At 48.8% G+C, this 17540-nt stretch overlaps 1 protein-coding gene across 3 annotated transcripts in view; it reads right to left on the bottom strand.

Moving 5' to 3' along the window:
• The window catches only part of TRAF5 (TNF receptor associated factor 5), a 51559-nt gene extending 39393 nt beyond the window's left edge, over positions 1-12166 (bottom strand). For 2 of the 3 annotated variants that reach the window (XM_086694017.1, XM_086694021.1), the window contains exon 1: positions 12008-12166. The gene's annotated coding sequence lies outside the window, so the exon portion shown is untranslated. Of the gene's footprint in view, positions 1-11237; positions 11634-12007 lie in introns of all 3 variants that reach the window. The other variant, XM_086694019.1, reaches the window with a different exon arrangement.
• Between the last annotated feature and the right edge of the window lie 5374 nt (positions 12167-17540).

Raw genomic sequence — 17540 nt, 5'->3', positions numbered from 1 at the left:
CTTTTTTTTTAATTTTTTATTTTTGTAATGTTTATTTTTGAGAGAAAGTGGCAGGGAGGGGCAGAGAGAGAGAGGGAGACACAGAAGCCAAAGCAGGCTCCAGGCTCCAAGCTGTCAGCACGGAGCCCGACGCAGGGCTTGAACTCACGGACTGCAAGATCGTGACCTGAGCTGAAGTCGGAAGCTCAACCAACTGAGCCAGCCAGGCGCCCCAGCAGTTTCTATTTTTACATACAACATCATACCCGGTCCTCACACTAACCCTGTGGCAATATCATCACATTTCTGATGAAGTTCCTGAGGCCCCAAGCTGTCAATCGAATTGCCCCAAATCACACGGCGGGCACACAGTGGTGCAGGAATGTGAACCTAGGCTTCCTGACACCAAGTCCAGTGCTCTTTGCTCTGTGTCATAGCTAGAGGGAAATGGACCACATCCCAACCAACACCAAGATGGAGGTCTCGAGGAGAGGCAGGACAGCCTAGAGACCAGCTCTGGACCCAGACCACTGGGTTCAATTCCTTCTGCCATTCACTTACCTGTGTCCTCTTTTCCTCATCTAGAAAACGGGAGAATAGTAGCTGCCTCTATGGCTTGGAGTTAAGATTGAAGGTGTTGATCCACGTAAATTACTAGCACACAGTGCGTGCCACGTAAATAAGCACTAAATATCCATGCATGTCCATCCTTCACTCCTAGTCAGCACTTTTTCAGTGTCTGCTGTGTGCATAGGCCTGGGCCTCATTCTACTGCGGGAGAGGGTGGAGTGGGGGTCGACCCCCAGTTACCAGACAGTTCCTGTCCCCAAGAGGTTTTCAGTCTAGGTGGGGCCATGCCTGTATACAAAGTACACCAACAATGTGCTCTAAGAGTGTGCCCGGGAGCATGACAAAGATGCTGACTTGGATACTTTACCCCAGAGAAACAGACCTCTGTTTCAGAAGCCTATTTGTTACAATCTTTTAGCCTACCCTAGTTAACATATTTCAGAATCAGGATCTCTCAGTAGTAGCCAGATTCTACAGCCAGTACCGTGTGAGATGCACAGAACTAGACCATTGGGCCAGCTTCTAGACTCCTCCTCCTCCTCTGCACCGGCTACTCCTCATGTCCCCATCTCTCAGAGGGCCCAGGCTGGTGCTGGACCTCTTCTCTCTGGTGAGCTCATCTTGGCTCCTCCCTTAGATGCCATCCCTGACAGTGCCCCAATGTCTACCTGCAATCTGGACCTCTCCTCATTCCAAGTGCCTAGTCCATACCTCTGTGTTTGTTTACCTGGCGCCCCACCCAACCTGCTCCTCCCATGGCCTTCCTCCACCTCAGTAAAATGCTGTCACAATCACCCTATTGCTTGGACCAAAACTCGGGAGTCACTCACCCTTGACTCTTCTTACTCTGCACCCCACAACACAAATCCTCTCGGCTCTTCTTCCAAACATATCAAACCCTGTTCCCTACTTTCAGCACAACCGCCCTGGTCTAAGCCAGTGTCATCTCCCTATGGGGAACAGCATTAATCTCTTAGCTGGCCTCCTGCCCCTGTCCTTCCCTGTACAGCCCAGTCATACCCCAGCAGCCAGAGCTATCCTTTTAAAAACAGAAGTTAGACATGCCACTCCTCTGGGCTCCAATGGCCCCCATGTCACTCAGGGTTAAAGCCAGTGTCCGTTGAGTCCAATGCAATCTGGCCTGTCCTCATTTTCTAGCACTCTCCACCTGTTCACACACTCTAGTCTCATGGCCTCACTTTTTCTTGACTAGTGCAAGCGCCTTAACTTGCTGTCTGTCCCCCTGACACCGGAATGGCTTGTTCCTGCACTTCAGGTATCTGCGCAAACGCTCACTCTCAAGTGAGGTCTCCACTAATCTCCCCAACTGCAAACACAACCATCCCTGACCACACGCCCCATCACCTGATGCATTCTTTTCCAGAGCACTCCCCACCATCAGGCATGTTGAGGTTTACTTCTTTACTGCCCGTCTTCCCCAGGCAGAGCGCAAGCTCTCCAGGAGGCAGAGGTGTCTCCTTTGTTTACTGAGGTGCTAATACTTAGAAGGGCGCCCATGACAGGCATACCATAAACACTCACAGAAAGACTGAATGACTGCCTTACCGTATTCTGCAAAAAGCAGGAAAGCTTCTCTCCTACCTATGCTGCTTCCCGGTACCTAAAACTTCCCATCTTAACTGTTTATTAGTCCTAAAATTCCACCAGTTACAGCTAGACAGAGGAAACTTGAGGGGAGCCTGGGTGGCTCAGTCAGTTAAGCATCTGACTCTCGGTTTCGGCTCAGGTCATGATCTCGCAGTTCGTGGGTTCGAGCCCCACATCGGGCTCTGCACTGGCAGTGTGGAGCTTGCTAAGGATTCTCTCTCTCCCCCTCTCCTACTCACGCTGCCTGTCTCTCTCAAAACAAATACATAAACTTTTAAAAGATTAAAAAAAAAAAAAGGATGGCTGACTTGGGGAGAGGTAGTCAGTGTCAGGAGGGGAGGGTCTAGCCATACAGGGCTGGAAGAGCCAAGTCTGAGCCATGGTCCTTAGTCCTACTAACATGAACCAGTCCCTGGTGAGATGTCATAGGGGAAGCCAGGTACCTGGGAAGGAGGGGAAAATGTTGAGGAGGATTTTTAAAGGTAGACAAGGCCAACAATTCAACTCAAGAAATATGTATAGGGCCCTCACCCAGGTGCCTCACAAGGTGCTAGACAGGTGAAATCACATTTGCCAGGGTCCTTTTCTGGAGGCTTCACCATGTGAACAGGTAACAGAGTTGGAGGCCAGGTTTTCCTTTTCAGCTCACTCTCTTGTTTTCACTATCTATTTCAAACCTTTCTCTTCTCTGCAAACCGTGACCACACCCCCCCTCCCCCCCACCCAGGCCTCACCCAGAAACTTCACTTCCTATTGCACACAAAAAATAGAAGTCTTCAGACCAGAAAGACCTCCACTTCCTGCCACCAGACCTATGTGTCTCCCTACACGGGGGCCCCTGCTCTGCCCTCTCCCTCTCAGAGCGTGTTAGAGGTGACCTCTGAATGAAGCCAACTTCTCCACCTGTCCTGGACCCCTGCCTCCTCAGGGAGCTTCACATCCACTGTCACCCACCCCCCCTTCCTCATCGCCAACCTCTCTCTTTCAGCTGGCTCCTTCCATCACTCTCACACAACCACGATCTCTCTAGAGATCAAGCAACACTAAAAATCCTCACTCTCACATTTCTCGAAAGTTCGAGCTCTCCTTCCTCTCACAGCCAAACTTCTTCACTCACCCTCACCCTCAACACAGTGGAGGGACTGTCTCCACTGGCCTCTCTTCAGTCCAGTCCTCAGCTGGCTCGGGCCTGGCTCACACCCTCACCAAGCCACCCAAATCGGTGACTGCTGGCTCACTAACGCCAATGGTCCGTTTTCAGTCTTCATCTTACCTGGCTTCTAAGCAACATCAGACATTGTTGCCCCCTCCATGCCCTTCCCCAAATACACACACTCTCCCTTTAGCTTCCCTGAAACCACACTGTCCAAGAACAGAGACAATGTATGAACTAACAACTCCCAACTCTCTCTATCTCTCTCCAGCCCAGACCTCCTCTGCATCTAGACCCACATGAAGGCTGCATCCTGAGTGCCTTCTTCCGATTGCCTTGCAGGAACTCCAAAGCCAAAGCATCTCAAACTGAACCGATTTCCCCTCTCCTAAGTTGCTCTCCCCAGAGCTACCTCTTGGTAAAGACCCAACTCTTTTATCTTCCTGCGGTTGCCAGATAACTGGCATCATCTGGGCGATACCTTCTCTCTCCTCCCCCACATCCCATCAGTCACAGAGGCCCCCTGAGTGTACCCGACAGGTACACTCCGCCTCCTTCTCTCCACCCCCACGACCAACACCCTGATTCAAGCCACCATCCCTCTCACTTGGGCCACAGCACAGCCTCCTACAACTGGTCTCCCTCACCCACTCACTCCTCCAGAGCATTTTCCACACACTGCCTGACTGAGCTTCTGAAAACACCAAGCTGTGTCACTCACAAGATCTTTTCACAGCCTCCCATTCCTCTTAACGTTCCAAAGCCCTAATGCATGCTGCAATGGTCCCGTCCAAACTCTAGGGTCATCTGGAAGCCCCCCTCCTCCCCTACCTTTTATTCTCCATTCTCCCTGGTCTTTTGCCATTCTTTTTTTTTTTTTTTTAAGTTTTTATTTATTTATTTTGAGAGAGAGAGAGAGAGAGAGTGAGCAGGGGCAGAGAGAGAGGGAGACAGCAAATCCCCAGCAGGCTCCTAACAGTCAGCACAGAGCCCAACCCGGGGCTCGAAGTCACAAAATATGAACTCATGACCTGAGCTGAAATCAAGAGTCAGATGCTTAACCAACTGAGCCACCCAGGTGCTCCTGTTTGCCATTCTTCATACAAGTGGCAAAACTGCCCTCTTTACAGCGTTCACCCCTAAGGCCGGTCTCCCTTTGCTCAAGCTGCTGTCTCCACTGGAAACATCCTGTCCTCCCCTTCCCCTAACCTCTTTCTGAGCGAAACTCACTGAGGCCCAGCTTAAGCATCACATATTCAGCCAGGCCTTCACATGCCTCCTCAGCCACGCTAGGTCCCCTCTTCCAAATTGCATGCTATTTACCATGCTGTACTTCTCCTTCATAGCATTTACTATGACTGCAATTCATTTTTGTATGTCATTATCTGTTCACTATTAACCTGAACCAGCAAACAGAAAGCAGGCCTGGGGCCACGTATTTTTCAAGTTGCTGGCACACAGCAAGCGCTCAACTATCTGAGTGAATTAATAGCTGCCATTTTGGGGGCCCAACGTGACAGATACTGTGGCTAGAAGCTTTACATGGGTTGTTCCACTGTGCACAGCAACCCATTGAGGTGTGGGCACCAGTCTTATTTTCCTATTCACATTCTACCGATCAGGATTATATAACGTGTTCAAGGTAACACAGCTGGTAAGTGCTGGGTTTAATATCAGACTGGTCTCCTCTCGAAGCCACTACACCACACTTCCCTCTGTACTCCCACAGTGTTCACTCAGTGCCTGACACACAGTAGGTGCTCAACCAAGAGGGATAGATAGAATAACCCACTATCAAGGGTGTAGGCCTCACCCTTGAGGTCTACAAAGAAGAATTACAATTCCCCTCTTCCACAGGAAAGAAGAAAATGGAGTGAGAGCTTCAAAGGGTCACCCAGCAGTAGGTGGCCATGCTGGGCTGGATCCTAGGTCTCCTGGCTCCTATCTAGAGTGATTTTTTCTACAGCATAAGCATAGCTAGGCACTATCGGGTGGAATTATGCAGGCAAGCTGTGCAGAAAAGAGGTAACATAGCAGGCCTGAGACTGCCATCCTTGGGAAGTTCTGTTTCCAAGGATGGCCCTTGGTTAACATCTTAGAAGGTGGATTTGGGGCCAATTCTCCTAACTAATTAGGGTGGCTCACTGTCCCCAAACTGTTTTGCAAACAATGTGGTTATTCCTAAGCACCTGTTTTTCTTCTGGAAGTCTGGAATGTTGGTATACGTTAGGCAGAGGGTGCCTACATGACCAGTCCTCAATAGAAACCCTGGGCACCAAGTCTCTAATGAGCTTCTCTGGTAGACAACATTTCACATGTTGTCACTATTCAATGCTGGAGGAATAACGTGACCCTATGTGACATCAGTGGTGGAGAGGACTCTTGGAGCTTGCGCCTGGCTTCTTCTGGACTTTGCCCCATGTGCCTTTTCCCTTTGCCAATTTTGCTTTGGATCCTTTCATTGTAATGAATCATATCTGTATAACTATACGCTGAATCCTGTGAGCCCTCAGAGAAAATCATCGAAGCTGGGTATGGTCTTGGGGAAGTCTTCTTAACAAGAGATGAATTTGGGTTTTCCTTCAAAGGCAGGGGGCATGAATTAGTAGATTAATACAGGAGGCACTCTAGGCAGAAGAAATGATGTGAAGAAAGTTAGGAACAGGGAAGTCAGGTGTAAAAGGCCTTACAGCTGTTTAACACAGCCTAAGCAGAGCTGACATTGAGAGAATCAAGCACTATGATTGTAAGGTGGAAGAAATGGATGCTAGAGAAGTCACATTTGCTCCAATGATCCAGCATCAATGAAGTGAATCAAGTGAAGTCACACATATGGAATTAATACCAAGAAAAGAATGAAAGAAGGTAGTGTCTGTCTGTCCACGGCTAATATCCATGGCATTGGACATTTCTCAGAAAGGTCTGCCAGAAGTGTCACTGAGCAGTTGAAGTAACAATCCAAATTATTGGCTTTTCAAATAAAACACTTCAATATGGGGGCTCCAAAATAATCTACTTCCCATCCATTAAAGGCAACTATTCACTCCTTCCTTTATCCCTTTCAAATGCCTTTGCCCGGGGTCCAATATCCCCTCCCATCTCTCTGGCCCACTTCTCCTCACTCCTCAGGAGGGCTTCCTGGAATAACCCCACCCAACTGGTGAATCACTTCTTTTATTCTGCAACTACTGAGCACTTAGGCCTTCACTTTATGTTAAATTATTTGTCTTTAACCCAGGGAAGCAGGGTAAATTTGCTAGGTTGTAGCGTAGGTATCTGCCCAGCCTCTTCCTCAGAATCTTAATGTCATGAAGGCAGAAGAGGGACTTTCATGACTGTTTAGCTTCACTCCACCCACTTGCCTCCATCCTCTGGCCTCAAGGGCCCTCTACAAATGCAAATGGAAGGCTCAGAACACAGCCTGGCTGTTCCCAGCCACCCTCCTTAGTAAGGGAGTGTGGAAAAGGCTCTGGCTGGCAGTTCTGTACCCAGTCAACCTCACTCCACATTTTGCTCTGCTTGCATAGTTGGATCGCATTAAAGGACTTCTCTGCTCCTGGTGATCAAGCCAGTGCCTGTATTTTGCTTCCCAAATCCATTGTATTTCTTCTGCCGGGTCCCTGTGTCACCTTATTACCAGCACAACTATCCCTCCAAGATGGCGGCTGCTGTGCCCACACATTATTCTAAAGGCTGGAATCCTGCCCCTGAAACCCTCTCCCTGGGCCTGGGCCTCCATTATCTTATGCCTCCTGCCCTCCTCTCTGCCTTCTGCCTGCCAAGGGCTTGTCCCAGCTTATCCCCACCATGTCCAGTCCCATCCCAGCCCACCTACCTGGCTGCTGAGCTCTGCTCGGTCTAGATTGCCAAGTGTCAGCAACAGGCTAGTTTAAATGATGGGCTCCCTTGGAACTTGGCAGTTCTTTTGTTTGTCTGTTTTTAATTTAATGTGAATGCCTTTAGGCTCCACACACATTTTCCACCTCCCCAGAGACCCCACAACTCCCTATTGCTATCAAACACATAGAAGAAAAACAGCTTTACTGAGTACCCACCAGACACTAGGCTCTGTGTATATATTGGCTCATTTAATCCTTCCAGCAACCCCAAGTGGGTGACATTACTATCTCTATTTACCATTGGAAACAGAGCCTCATGGAAGTTGGGCAACTTGCCCAGATCATGCAACTACAACCAGCAAGTCATAAATTCAGATTTGAATGCAGCTTCTGAAGTCCACACTATTTCCACTATGCATTTAGGCGGCCCCTCTGCAGCAGTGCAGGAGAGGAAACAGAAAGGCAGGAAAGTGAGGGAATGCACAATCAAGGTAATATAGGAAAGAGGTCGAATGGATGTGTCGAATGGACGTGAACTCAGGGTGCCGCCCTGGGGACCAGAACCGGCCAGGGGAGACAGGCCAGAGGTGACTGTGGGAGAACAGTGATGTCTGCACAGGTGAGGGAGAACTCAGAGGAAGGCACGGCTTGGGATGCGTGTCTGAGGGGTTCCGGAAACATCACGGCGAAGATTCTGTGTGTCACAAATCAAACTGGCCAGGAAAAGAGCTGGGTGAGAAACAGAGCCTTTCCTGAAGAGTGTTGGTTTGAGCCATGGGAGGACAGGAGGGCTCTAGGGAGAGGAGCACAGGGGTTAGAGGCCCAGCCTGAGGACACAGCCTGGTCCTCATATGGGCACTTGCAGGGAGGGAGGAGGATGAGAAGCTCAAGGTCAATGAAGGGAACGTCAGTGGGGACAATGGGGCACCCTCCAAGGAGATGGGCAACAGCTGCAGAGCAGGCTGGCGACTGAGGATTACCAGGCCCCAGAAACCTTCGGGCAATCTGAGCGGCAGGGCAGGTGCACAGCGCAGAGCGAGGAATACATAAGTGCAAGTGCTGGCTGCTCTTTCCAGAAGCTGTTCAGTGAAAGGGAGAGAAGAGGGGTTGCAGAAACATGGGCTGTTCCTGTTTAATAGAGGTTGAGCTAGTGGGGCAGAGGAAGAGGTCAGTGGTAAGGGAACGATGGATGGAGCCCGTCAGAGGGAGAAGAGGGCTGCATCAGGGGCATAGGTGGAGAAGGTGCTCTCCCTTCCATGGGTCAGGAGAGTACCTCTTCCCTGAGAGGAAACAGACCATGGGGGAAATACCAGGGATGTTCTGGACTGGAGAGGAGAGAAGCTGGTGGAGCGCATGTCCAGCAATGAGGCATGGGCAGCTGCTGAAAGTGAATGGGTCCCCCTTCCCTGTTCACACACTCCGGAAGGGGTGCTCCCTGGGCTCTGTCATTCAACACGGGGACCACAGACCCTGCAGGTACCTGCAGAGGTACCCAGTTCTGGCCACGGCACCATCTAATCATGTGTCACCACCTGCCTCCAGATAACAATATGCAGAATATACTCCTCACTGCCGCTTCAAGCTGACTTTGAATTTTTCTGTCAGGACTGGTGAGTATTTTCACTTTTATTTCCTCTCTGGTCCTCCAGTCCACTTCCTCACAAGACAGGGCCTGCCAGGGGCCATGTGGGTCAACTACTGTCTGATCCTCCAAATAAAGCTTTCCTCTGGGCAAAGCAACAAGCTCAGTGGGGCCCAACCCTTGCCTCAGCAGGGGCAGGAACCCTCCAGCCCTGAAGATCGCTTCTGCCCTGGTGCCCTCTACCCTCAGCACACACACAGATGCCCACCTCGCTCTGCTGGGGTGATGACTCCTGCCCCAGAGTAGCCCCAGTAAAAGCCACCATCTGCACAGAAAAAGCTCTTCAGAGACTGGGTCTGCCACAGCTCCCCCCTTCCCTTGGTCTATTAGCCCTTAAAGACCCCCAATCAGTGACAAAGGTGTCAGGTGGCCTTTGATGAATGCCTTTCTGGTTCCCTCACGCTCCTCCTGCCCAGAATTCTGGCTTCCTCTAGCCAAAATACCAGAAGAGCACAGGAATTAGAGTCAGGAGACTTGGGCTGGGGTCCTGGCTGGTCCCTACATTCTGTGAGATCTTTCCGGTCACTTCTGTGCCCTAGCTTGCAACCAGGGAAGTGGAAGGAACAGCAACCTCCCTTTCCCTTCTCTCAGGGAGGCCATGAGAAGTTAATCAGGTCAGAAAGGCTATTTTCAAACTGCACAGGGCTGTTCTGATTCCTGGGGTCTAAGCAAGTCCTGCTGACAGCTCAGCCTCTCTGTCCAGAGCCCCCCCAAGCACATGTTCCCCAGCCATCATTTGAGACACATCTCAAATGAATTCGACACAGACATTTGTTTAGGCCTACTCTGTCAGATTCCAGGACCCAAACCAGAATAGACACAGGTCTTGCCCCGAGTTCACTGAGTTGGGGTAGAGCTAACAGAGCAGATGTCTGTCCATGTGGCGCCCCAGGCAGAGCCTCCAGGGGACTCTGCTCTGTGTGGTTGGGAGCACACCAGACATGTGTTACCAGAGTCCAGACTGAGGAGGAGGTGGGTAGATTTAGTTGTCTGAGAAACCAGGGTGGGGGCCTGGAGCAGAGGAACCAGGCACCTTAGAGACCCAGGCCCGGCCCAGCAGTGGAACCTAAAGGGTTATTACACTCGGGACTTCACCCTCACCATCTGGGAGACGAGGAGAATAATCCTGCATCGGCCTGACTCACTAGAATATCAGGGAGAACAAAATGAGAACAGCAATGAGAGAAGACGCTTTAAAAAGGAAAGAGCTTTACACACATGGAATTATTTTTTCTTCAGGGTCCTCTGCTGAGAAGCTGAGATAATCACAGAAGGTCTGATTGTCTAAAGGCTGACGAGCCTAACGGGGCTGACTCAGAGGCATCCAGCTCCCTCGCTCTGCAGATCGCCCCCAATGAAATGTCCCAGTTACAGACTTAGTACTTCCAGTGGACGGGGCCTCCCTCTCCTTTCCGTACTCTTTCCACTGCCCTGCCACCCATAGCCAATGGGTGCTCAGGTGATGCTTGCTGACAGATGGATACGCTGCCCATCCTACCCTCATGGCCACGGACCTCAGCTCAGAGGACCTGAGAAAGTCACCTCCTCCATCATTGCCCCTCCAGCAGGTCGTCCAGAGCTGGGCTCACACAGGTGACTTTCTCCTGCCTGTGTCCAGGATCTGAGGGCCTACCTATCCCACACAGTTCAAAACAGAATGGTAATGAAAACAAGAAAGCCTCGACAGGGGCTAGATATTTTCTGCTTCCATCTCACAACCAGCTTTCCTGCAGCAGTGACCTTACTATGCAAATCAGAGTAGACCACAGGGAGGAGTGGTCAAATAGTTTTCACCCGACCATCAACTGCACTAACTCCCTTTCATCGGCCATGTGACAAGGGCAGACAGCCAGCAGCAGCACCCTGGGTTTGAGAGGCCCTACCCAGCCTTTCCCGGCCTAAAATTCTCTCTCACACACATAACTGTTCTATTCCCAGAAGCACCTCCATTTCTTTGCATTTTGTCTTCCAGAGCCCTTTTAAACCGTGAACGTTTCTAGAGGAAGAAACCATATTCCACTGGCCTTAGTCACACAGCACCTGTGCCCAATAAATATTTACTGAATTAAATTGGTTACTAGATGCCTGTCCTCAGGGACACGGGTCACGGCCCAGGGCTGTGGAGGGTGGGGCTGCAGGGGCAGCCTTTTCCCAACCTCACCGCTGGCCTAGAGCGGCCCTGCCAGCCACGGGGGCGATAACTGAGTTCGAGAAAGTAAATCTGAAATAGCCAAATATGGAAACTCTGCAGGAGGGGGCAGAACCAGCCGAGAAAGTCGGCAGCGGGCAGAGCAGCCCAGTGGAGTCAGCGACAAGAGTGAGGCCCCGGTATTCACAGAAAATCTTCAGAACTGCCAAAACCCTGCAGAGCAGCGGCAAGGGGGAAGCGATCTGTTCTGGAAAACCCAGATTCCACCAATCCTCTGGGTGTCCCAGGGTAACTCACCTCCCTGAACCTTGGTATCTTCCAAGACCCCTCCGAGCTCAGCTTTGGGTGTGTGTGTGTGTGTGTGTGTGTGTGTGTGTGTGTGTGTGTGTGTGTGCTGTGTGGTGTGCTGTGTGGTGTTTCTAAATGAGCACGCTCAATCGAACAGTTCGTGGAGGTTTCCATTCATTCCAATATTAAAGTTTCATTCCAGAGGGCTCCGGTTGGAGAAGTCCTGCAGAAGTGGAGGGGGCGCTGAAGGGTGCGAACCGAGAGCCTGGGGTTTGCAGTGCGTGCGTGCAGGGCACGCCTGGAAATCACCCCTCAACCTGAACCTGGTCCCTCCAGGCCACAGCCGCGCTCTGCAGCAGCTCCCCAGCCCAGACCCTCGGTCTCCGTCCACGACACACCCTTCTCCTGCAAAGAAAACCCGCTCGGAGCCGCGGAGCCTGGCTCTGACCCTCAACACCCAACTGCACCCCCTTGCCCGCAGCAGCGGCCACCAACCCAGCAGGCTCCCCCGGTCCCCCAACCCCCACCCCGCGGCCGCCCGGCGCTGGTCCGGGACGCGCTAGACGCGAGCGCGGCGGGCGGCCAGGCCCGGGACCCCCACAGCCGAGCGCCAGGCGCCAGGAGGTGGTTGCGGGGCCCGTGCCGCTGTGGCGCTTTCGGTTTCAAAGCAAACGGGACGAGCCGAAGAACGCTCCTCGGTCCCCTCACTCCAGCTCTACAGCCTCGGGGCTTATCACCGCGGCGCGGCCACCGCCCCGGAGCGACCTACCGGGACTCACGTGTGGCTCGGCGCGGGGGTGCTCAGCCGGCGCTGGTCCGCAGGCTCGCGGCTACTCCAGGCAGCGACCGACGACGAGGCGGGGGCCAGGCTCTCAGCCCCCCAGCCCTGCTCGCGGAGCCAGACCGGGGGAGGAAGGAGGGCGGGCCCGGGACCCGGGAAGGGCGGGGCCTGGGGCGGGGCCCGGAGCAGTCCTGGCGAGGGGCGCAGGCCCCAGGGGAAGGGCGGATGCGCAGGAAGGTGTCGGGTAGGACGCGGAGAATTACTGAGCAGTTAGAAATCTAACCTAACCACACTGGAATCACAAGTACCTACAAATAAAAAGCATCTCAGATTTTCCTCAAGTGCCTTTGAACTGTACACATCTTACCCTTCAACCTGGGACAACCAAGCTGAGCCAGTCCTTTCCTGCTTTGACTCCCTTAGCTCAAGGTCTCAGGTCTGGTTGGAACCAGTCCTTCCCCACCTTCCTCAGCAGTAGCACAAATTTGTCCGCCCTCCTCCTTGCTGCGTGTCTAGCAATCCTTTAGAATTGTTGAGGTTGACCCTGGACCAAGGGCTCCCCAGACATCTCTTTGGATCTTCAAAACAACCTTGTGAAGTAGGCCTGTTCCTCCTCATTTTACCTATGAGCTGAGGTCCAGAGAAGTGACCTGAAGTGAGGTGCCCGAAGGTGGACACTCAGCAAGGGCTGTAGCTACAACTTAAATCCAGCTCTCCTGACTCCTAGACACAGGCCTCTTAGAATACTTCTCTCCAGGAGTGTATGTTCTGAATGGTATTTGTAGGCTATATAAATCTCTGTGGAGGTTGATGGAGCATGAAGAGCGAGATTTTGGAATGAAATAGATCAGAAGTCCAATTCTAGCTTCCTCACTTTCAGTTAGGCAACCGTGGGCAAGTACTTGATTGCCCTGAGCTTTGATTACTCATCAGTAAAAGGGGAGAATTAGTAAAATGCACAACCCAGAGATGCATGGGAGCCAGGCAGAAAGAGACAGGAAGGAGGCCCAAGGCTGCAGTCATGGAGGAGGGGGAGGGACACTGGTGCACTACAGAGCTTGTGTGGGATCTGGAGGAGCAGCCAGGCTCCGGCTCAGGCTCAGGTTCCATGCCATCCTGTCCTCCCATGGTCTCCATTTTTCAACAAGAGCCAGAAATCCAGATTCCAACTTTTGGGTTGGTGAGCCAGATTAACCACTCCAGTGGGCATTGCTTTGGGACTCTAGACCCACCTCACAATCCTGTGTGAAATAAATGAGATAGCATTCCCATATTCCTGACACAGAGTAGGCACTCCATAAACCTTACTGTCTCTCCCTGTTCCCTTATACATCTTCTCTTATCGTTGCCTACTTCCTGACTCATTACCCACCATCCCCCCATACCCTGACCAGCATCTACAAGTCATTGTTGATATGTTTTGTAAGAGTATATCTCCTTTCACTGGCTAGAAACATTTGCAGGTGTGCACTGGGCTCCTAGTACTGTCATTGACTATGATTCCATGGTTTCTCCCCCCTCTTCTTCCCTATCAACTGAATAAAGCAGGCAATTTGTCCCTAGAATCATATCTGAGTTTTAAATACAATGAAATCAGATGCTGGGACAGATAGAGAATCTTTAGTTGTGGGGAGTGGGGACTGCACGACTTCAGGGCTAGGAAGTTGAGAGAGAGGCATTTTCAATAGGTGTTACTGTTAGAACTAAAGGTCATGTTCCCAGCTCCCCATGTTGATCACAGAATCCTGGGCAGGGTGTCTGGGAGAATAGAGAAGACAGACCCTGGGAATAGACCAGTCTGATGGAAGAGATATGATCCCTTTCTTCAAGGATCTTGAAGATGGAGGGGAAGGACAGAATGTAAATGTACATAGAAAACCAATATTAAATACTTGCAGGTTATAGCTAACATTTATTGTCTTATTATACACCAGGTACTGTGCTCAGTGCTTTGTTGATATCAACCCATTTAATCATCAGCCCTATTTTATAGATAAGAAAACGCATGTCTTGAATAATTTGCTCAATTGCAAAATTCTTAGTTTGGGAAAGGTGGGATTTTAACGTTGGGAGTCTCGTTCTAGGGCTCATAACCACTACACTGCATGTAAATTCAAACAGAACAACTTTAAGAAGGAGATGAATGTTAGCAATTTTATGTTCTGAAAATATTTGCAATGTTACAAACAGAATCCAGTCTTCAAACTAAATCCATCTAATAAAAATAAGGGCAAGATTGGTATATACCAACTTTTTACACTGAATAAAAGAGCTAAACTTTTTATCTATCTCATATAAACACTCTAAATTTACCCCCAAACTTCAGAAAGACATGGCTTTCAGCTGTTTAATTTGCTGGATAAATTAATAGGGTAGGTGATTGTAGCCCTGGTTGTCAATGGAAAGATTGTGTTGATGGAGAGGGGAGGACGCCACCTACTGGAACAATAGATGGATGTATTACCTTCCTCAAGCTGCCCTTGTGTGACAAGACTGATCAATACAAGCAGTTAGAGCAGAGTAAAAGGTCATACCTTCCAACACCTAGAGATCAGTGAGATGAGAAAAAAGGAAAAAAATTCTTCTTGAGACCTAGATTGCATCTTTAACTTCCATTGTAAGTTACAATGGAAATTCTTTGCCCATAATGGAACCACACGCGGAAAGTGTGATATAGCAGCAAACCACTCTCAGGCAAAAAGCAAAACCTCAGGGTGCTGAGCACATAGAACGCTCACTTGCTCGCTAAGTAGGTCCTGCATCGAGGCAATAAATGAATGAATATCTGTGGGTTTCTGAACCAGTGATATGTGGTCCCTTTGCTTTCATCAATAACCTTTACCTCAGTTCTGCCTGTCAGTGAGCCCAGCAAACACCACAAGAGAGGCAGGAAGTGCTGGGAACAGGGAGCTTCTCCCAGGATGGATATAATTTAAAAAAAACAAAACAAAACAAAAGACTTGTTTTCCAGATACTGTTTTCCCAGAGGTATATCCATTATCTGGTAGTACCAGAGTTTACTTATCCATTCACCTAATGAAGATCATCTTGGTTGTTTCCCATTATGAAGTAGAATTAATTGGCAGTTTTGAATAAAGCTGCTATAAATTAGTATGCAGGTTTCGGTGGGATATAGATCTCCATATAGTCTGTATTTGTTCCAGAGGATCACTCTTTCAATATACACATTCCTCCCTCCCCTTCTCTGTTCGTGGTTTGATTGTGTGATTGTCAGCTCTTTTGTTGCAACAATTAGATTTTTATTGTTTTAAAATTAGGCCTGCTGTCTTCACTGTTTGCTTGGCCAAATGTGGATTCTGTCCATTTTGACAGTTCCTTTAATAAGATTCACACATGCAATTCCCATCAGTGCTTGGAAAAACATTTTAACATGTTAACTCTGCATAGTCACTGTAAAGTATTAAATACGTGTGTGTGTGTGTGTGTGTGTGTGTGTGTGTGTGTGTATTAAGGTTATTATTTAGCCTTAGGAACCATGAAGTAAGATTGTGGGTTTGATTGGCACAATCTGGTTTTGTTAGACCTTGTAGTAGGTTGGTAACAAGGAAGACCATTCATTATTTGATATTTCTCTCTCTTTTTTTTTTTTGGAGAATGGCGCCTACTCTATATGGAGAGATTTTATTTAAATTTTTTTTTCAACGTTTTATTTATTTTTGGGACAGAGAGAGACAGAGCATGAACGGGGGAGGGGCAGAGAGAGAGGGAGACACAGAATCGGAAACAGGCTCCAGGCTCTGAGCCATCAGCCCAGAGCCTGACGCGGGGCTCGAACTCCCGGACCGCGAGATCGTGACCTGGCTGAAGTCGGACGCCTAACCGACTGAGCCACCCAGGCGCCCCTATATGGAGAGATTTTAAACAATGCTCTTGTAACCCTGGTTATCCACATCCTCTGTTTTACAAACAGGACAGAAGCATTAAGAAGGAAAGGCATATGCTCAGAAAGGGTTTAACATGGGGAAAACTGACAAATTTCAAATGCCTTTGACTCTTACAACACCTCTGTAGTCCATGACCTTGCCTCTCTATCCTGAGAAGTTCCATATGATCCTCAGCAGTCACAATAAGGGCCTCTCATTACGGTACACCATTCTGGGGCTGCTGCATCCACTGCACACACTTTGGTTACGTTTCCCCCCCCCTTTTTAAACAAATTTACTGTCATACTTTCAATACCACAAAATCCACCCAATCAATGAATTTTAGTAAATGCATACAATTATGCAACCATAAAATTTTAGAACCAACCCATCACCCTATGTGCCCTTTTGCGTTCCATCCCTACTCCCAGCCCTGGACTCAGGCAAGAGGGGATCTGCTTCCTGTTTCTATAATTTTGCAGTTTCTGGAAAATTTATTTAAATAACTACACAGTATTTTGTGTCAACTGGCATAATGGTTTTGAGATTCATCTAGTTTGTTGCATATACCAATAGTTTCTCCCTTTTCGTTGCTGTTTAGTATGCCATTGTATGGATACACCACATTTTCTTTATCTCTTCACCATCTGATGGGCATTTGGATTATGTTCGGTATTGGGATATGAATAGCGCTGCCATGAACATTTAAGCACAAGTTTTTGTATGCACATACATTTTCATTTCTCTTTAGGTAGATACTGAGGAGTAAAATTACTGGGTTGTATTGTATGTGTACCTTTATTTATTTCTCTTTTAATTTTTTTTAATGTTTATTTTTGAGAGAGTGAGAGACAGAGCACGAGTAGGGGAGGAACAGTGAGAGAGGGGGACACAGAATCTGAAGCAGGCTCCAGGCTCTGAGCTGTCAGCACAGAGCCCAACGCAGGGCTTGAACCCACGAACAGTGAGATCATGACTTGAGCCGAAGTCGGACGCTTAACCGACTGAGCCACCCATGTGCCCCTGTATGTGTACCTTTAATCTGTTAGAAATTGCCAGCTTTCCAAAGGGGTTGTATCACCGCATCATACTGCATTTCTACCAGCCATATGAGAAATTTTCGGCTTCTCTGCAAACCTGGCAATGGTTAGTACATATTGTCAATCTTTTTAATATTAGCCATTCTAGTGGGTATTCTAGGTACCTTATTGTGGCTTTACTTTGCATTTCCTTTATGACTAATGGTGTGACATCTTTCCATGGACTCATTTGTTATTTGCATAACTTCTCTATCCAAATGTCTATCCAAATTTTCCACCCATTTGAATTGATTTTTGTTGTTCTTGTCTTCTTATGGTTGTAAGAGTTCTTATTATTGGGTTCTTAAGAGTTCATTATACGTTCTGGATACAAATCCTTTATCAGATACATGTTTTATAAATATTTTCTCCCTGCCTTTTTATTCTCTTAGTTGTATCTTTTTGAAAAGATGTTATTAAATTTTGAAGAAATCCAATTTATCATTAATTTTTTCTTTTATGGATCATTCTTTTGATAATGTATTTTATTCCAGGAGTTTATAGTTTCAGTTCTTACATCTAGGCCTATGATCCATTTCAAGTTAATTTTTTTTGTGCACAGTGTGAA

This window comes from Puma concolor, chromosome E4 (assembly GCF_028749965.1).
Source record: "Puma concolor isolate L17-30 chromosome E4, mPumCon1.1.hap2, whole genome shotgun sequence".
In the NCBI taxonomy this organism is placed as follows: domain Eukaryota; kingdom Metazoa; phylum Chordata; class Mammalia; order Carnivora; family Felidae; genus Puma; species Puma concolor.
The sequence above is the reverse complement of the archived record's forward strand: the minus strand, read 5'-3'. Positions and strand labels throughout refer to the sequence as shown.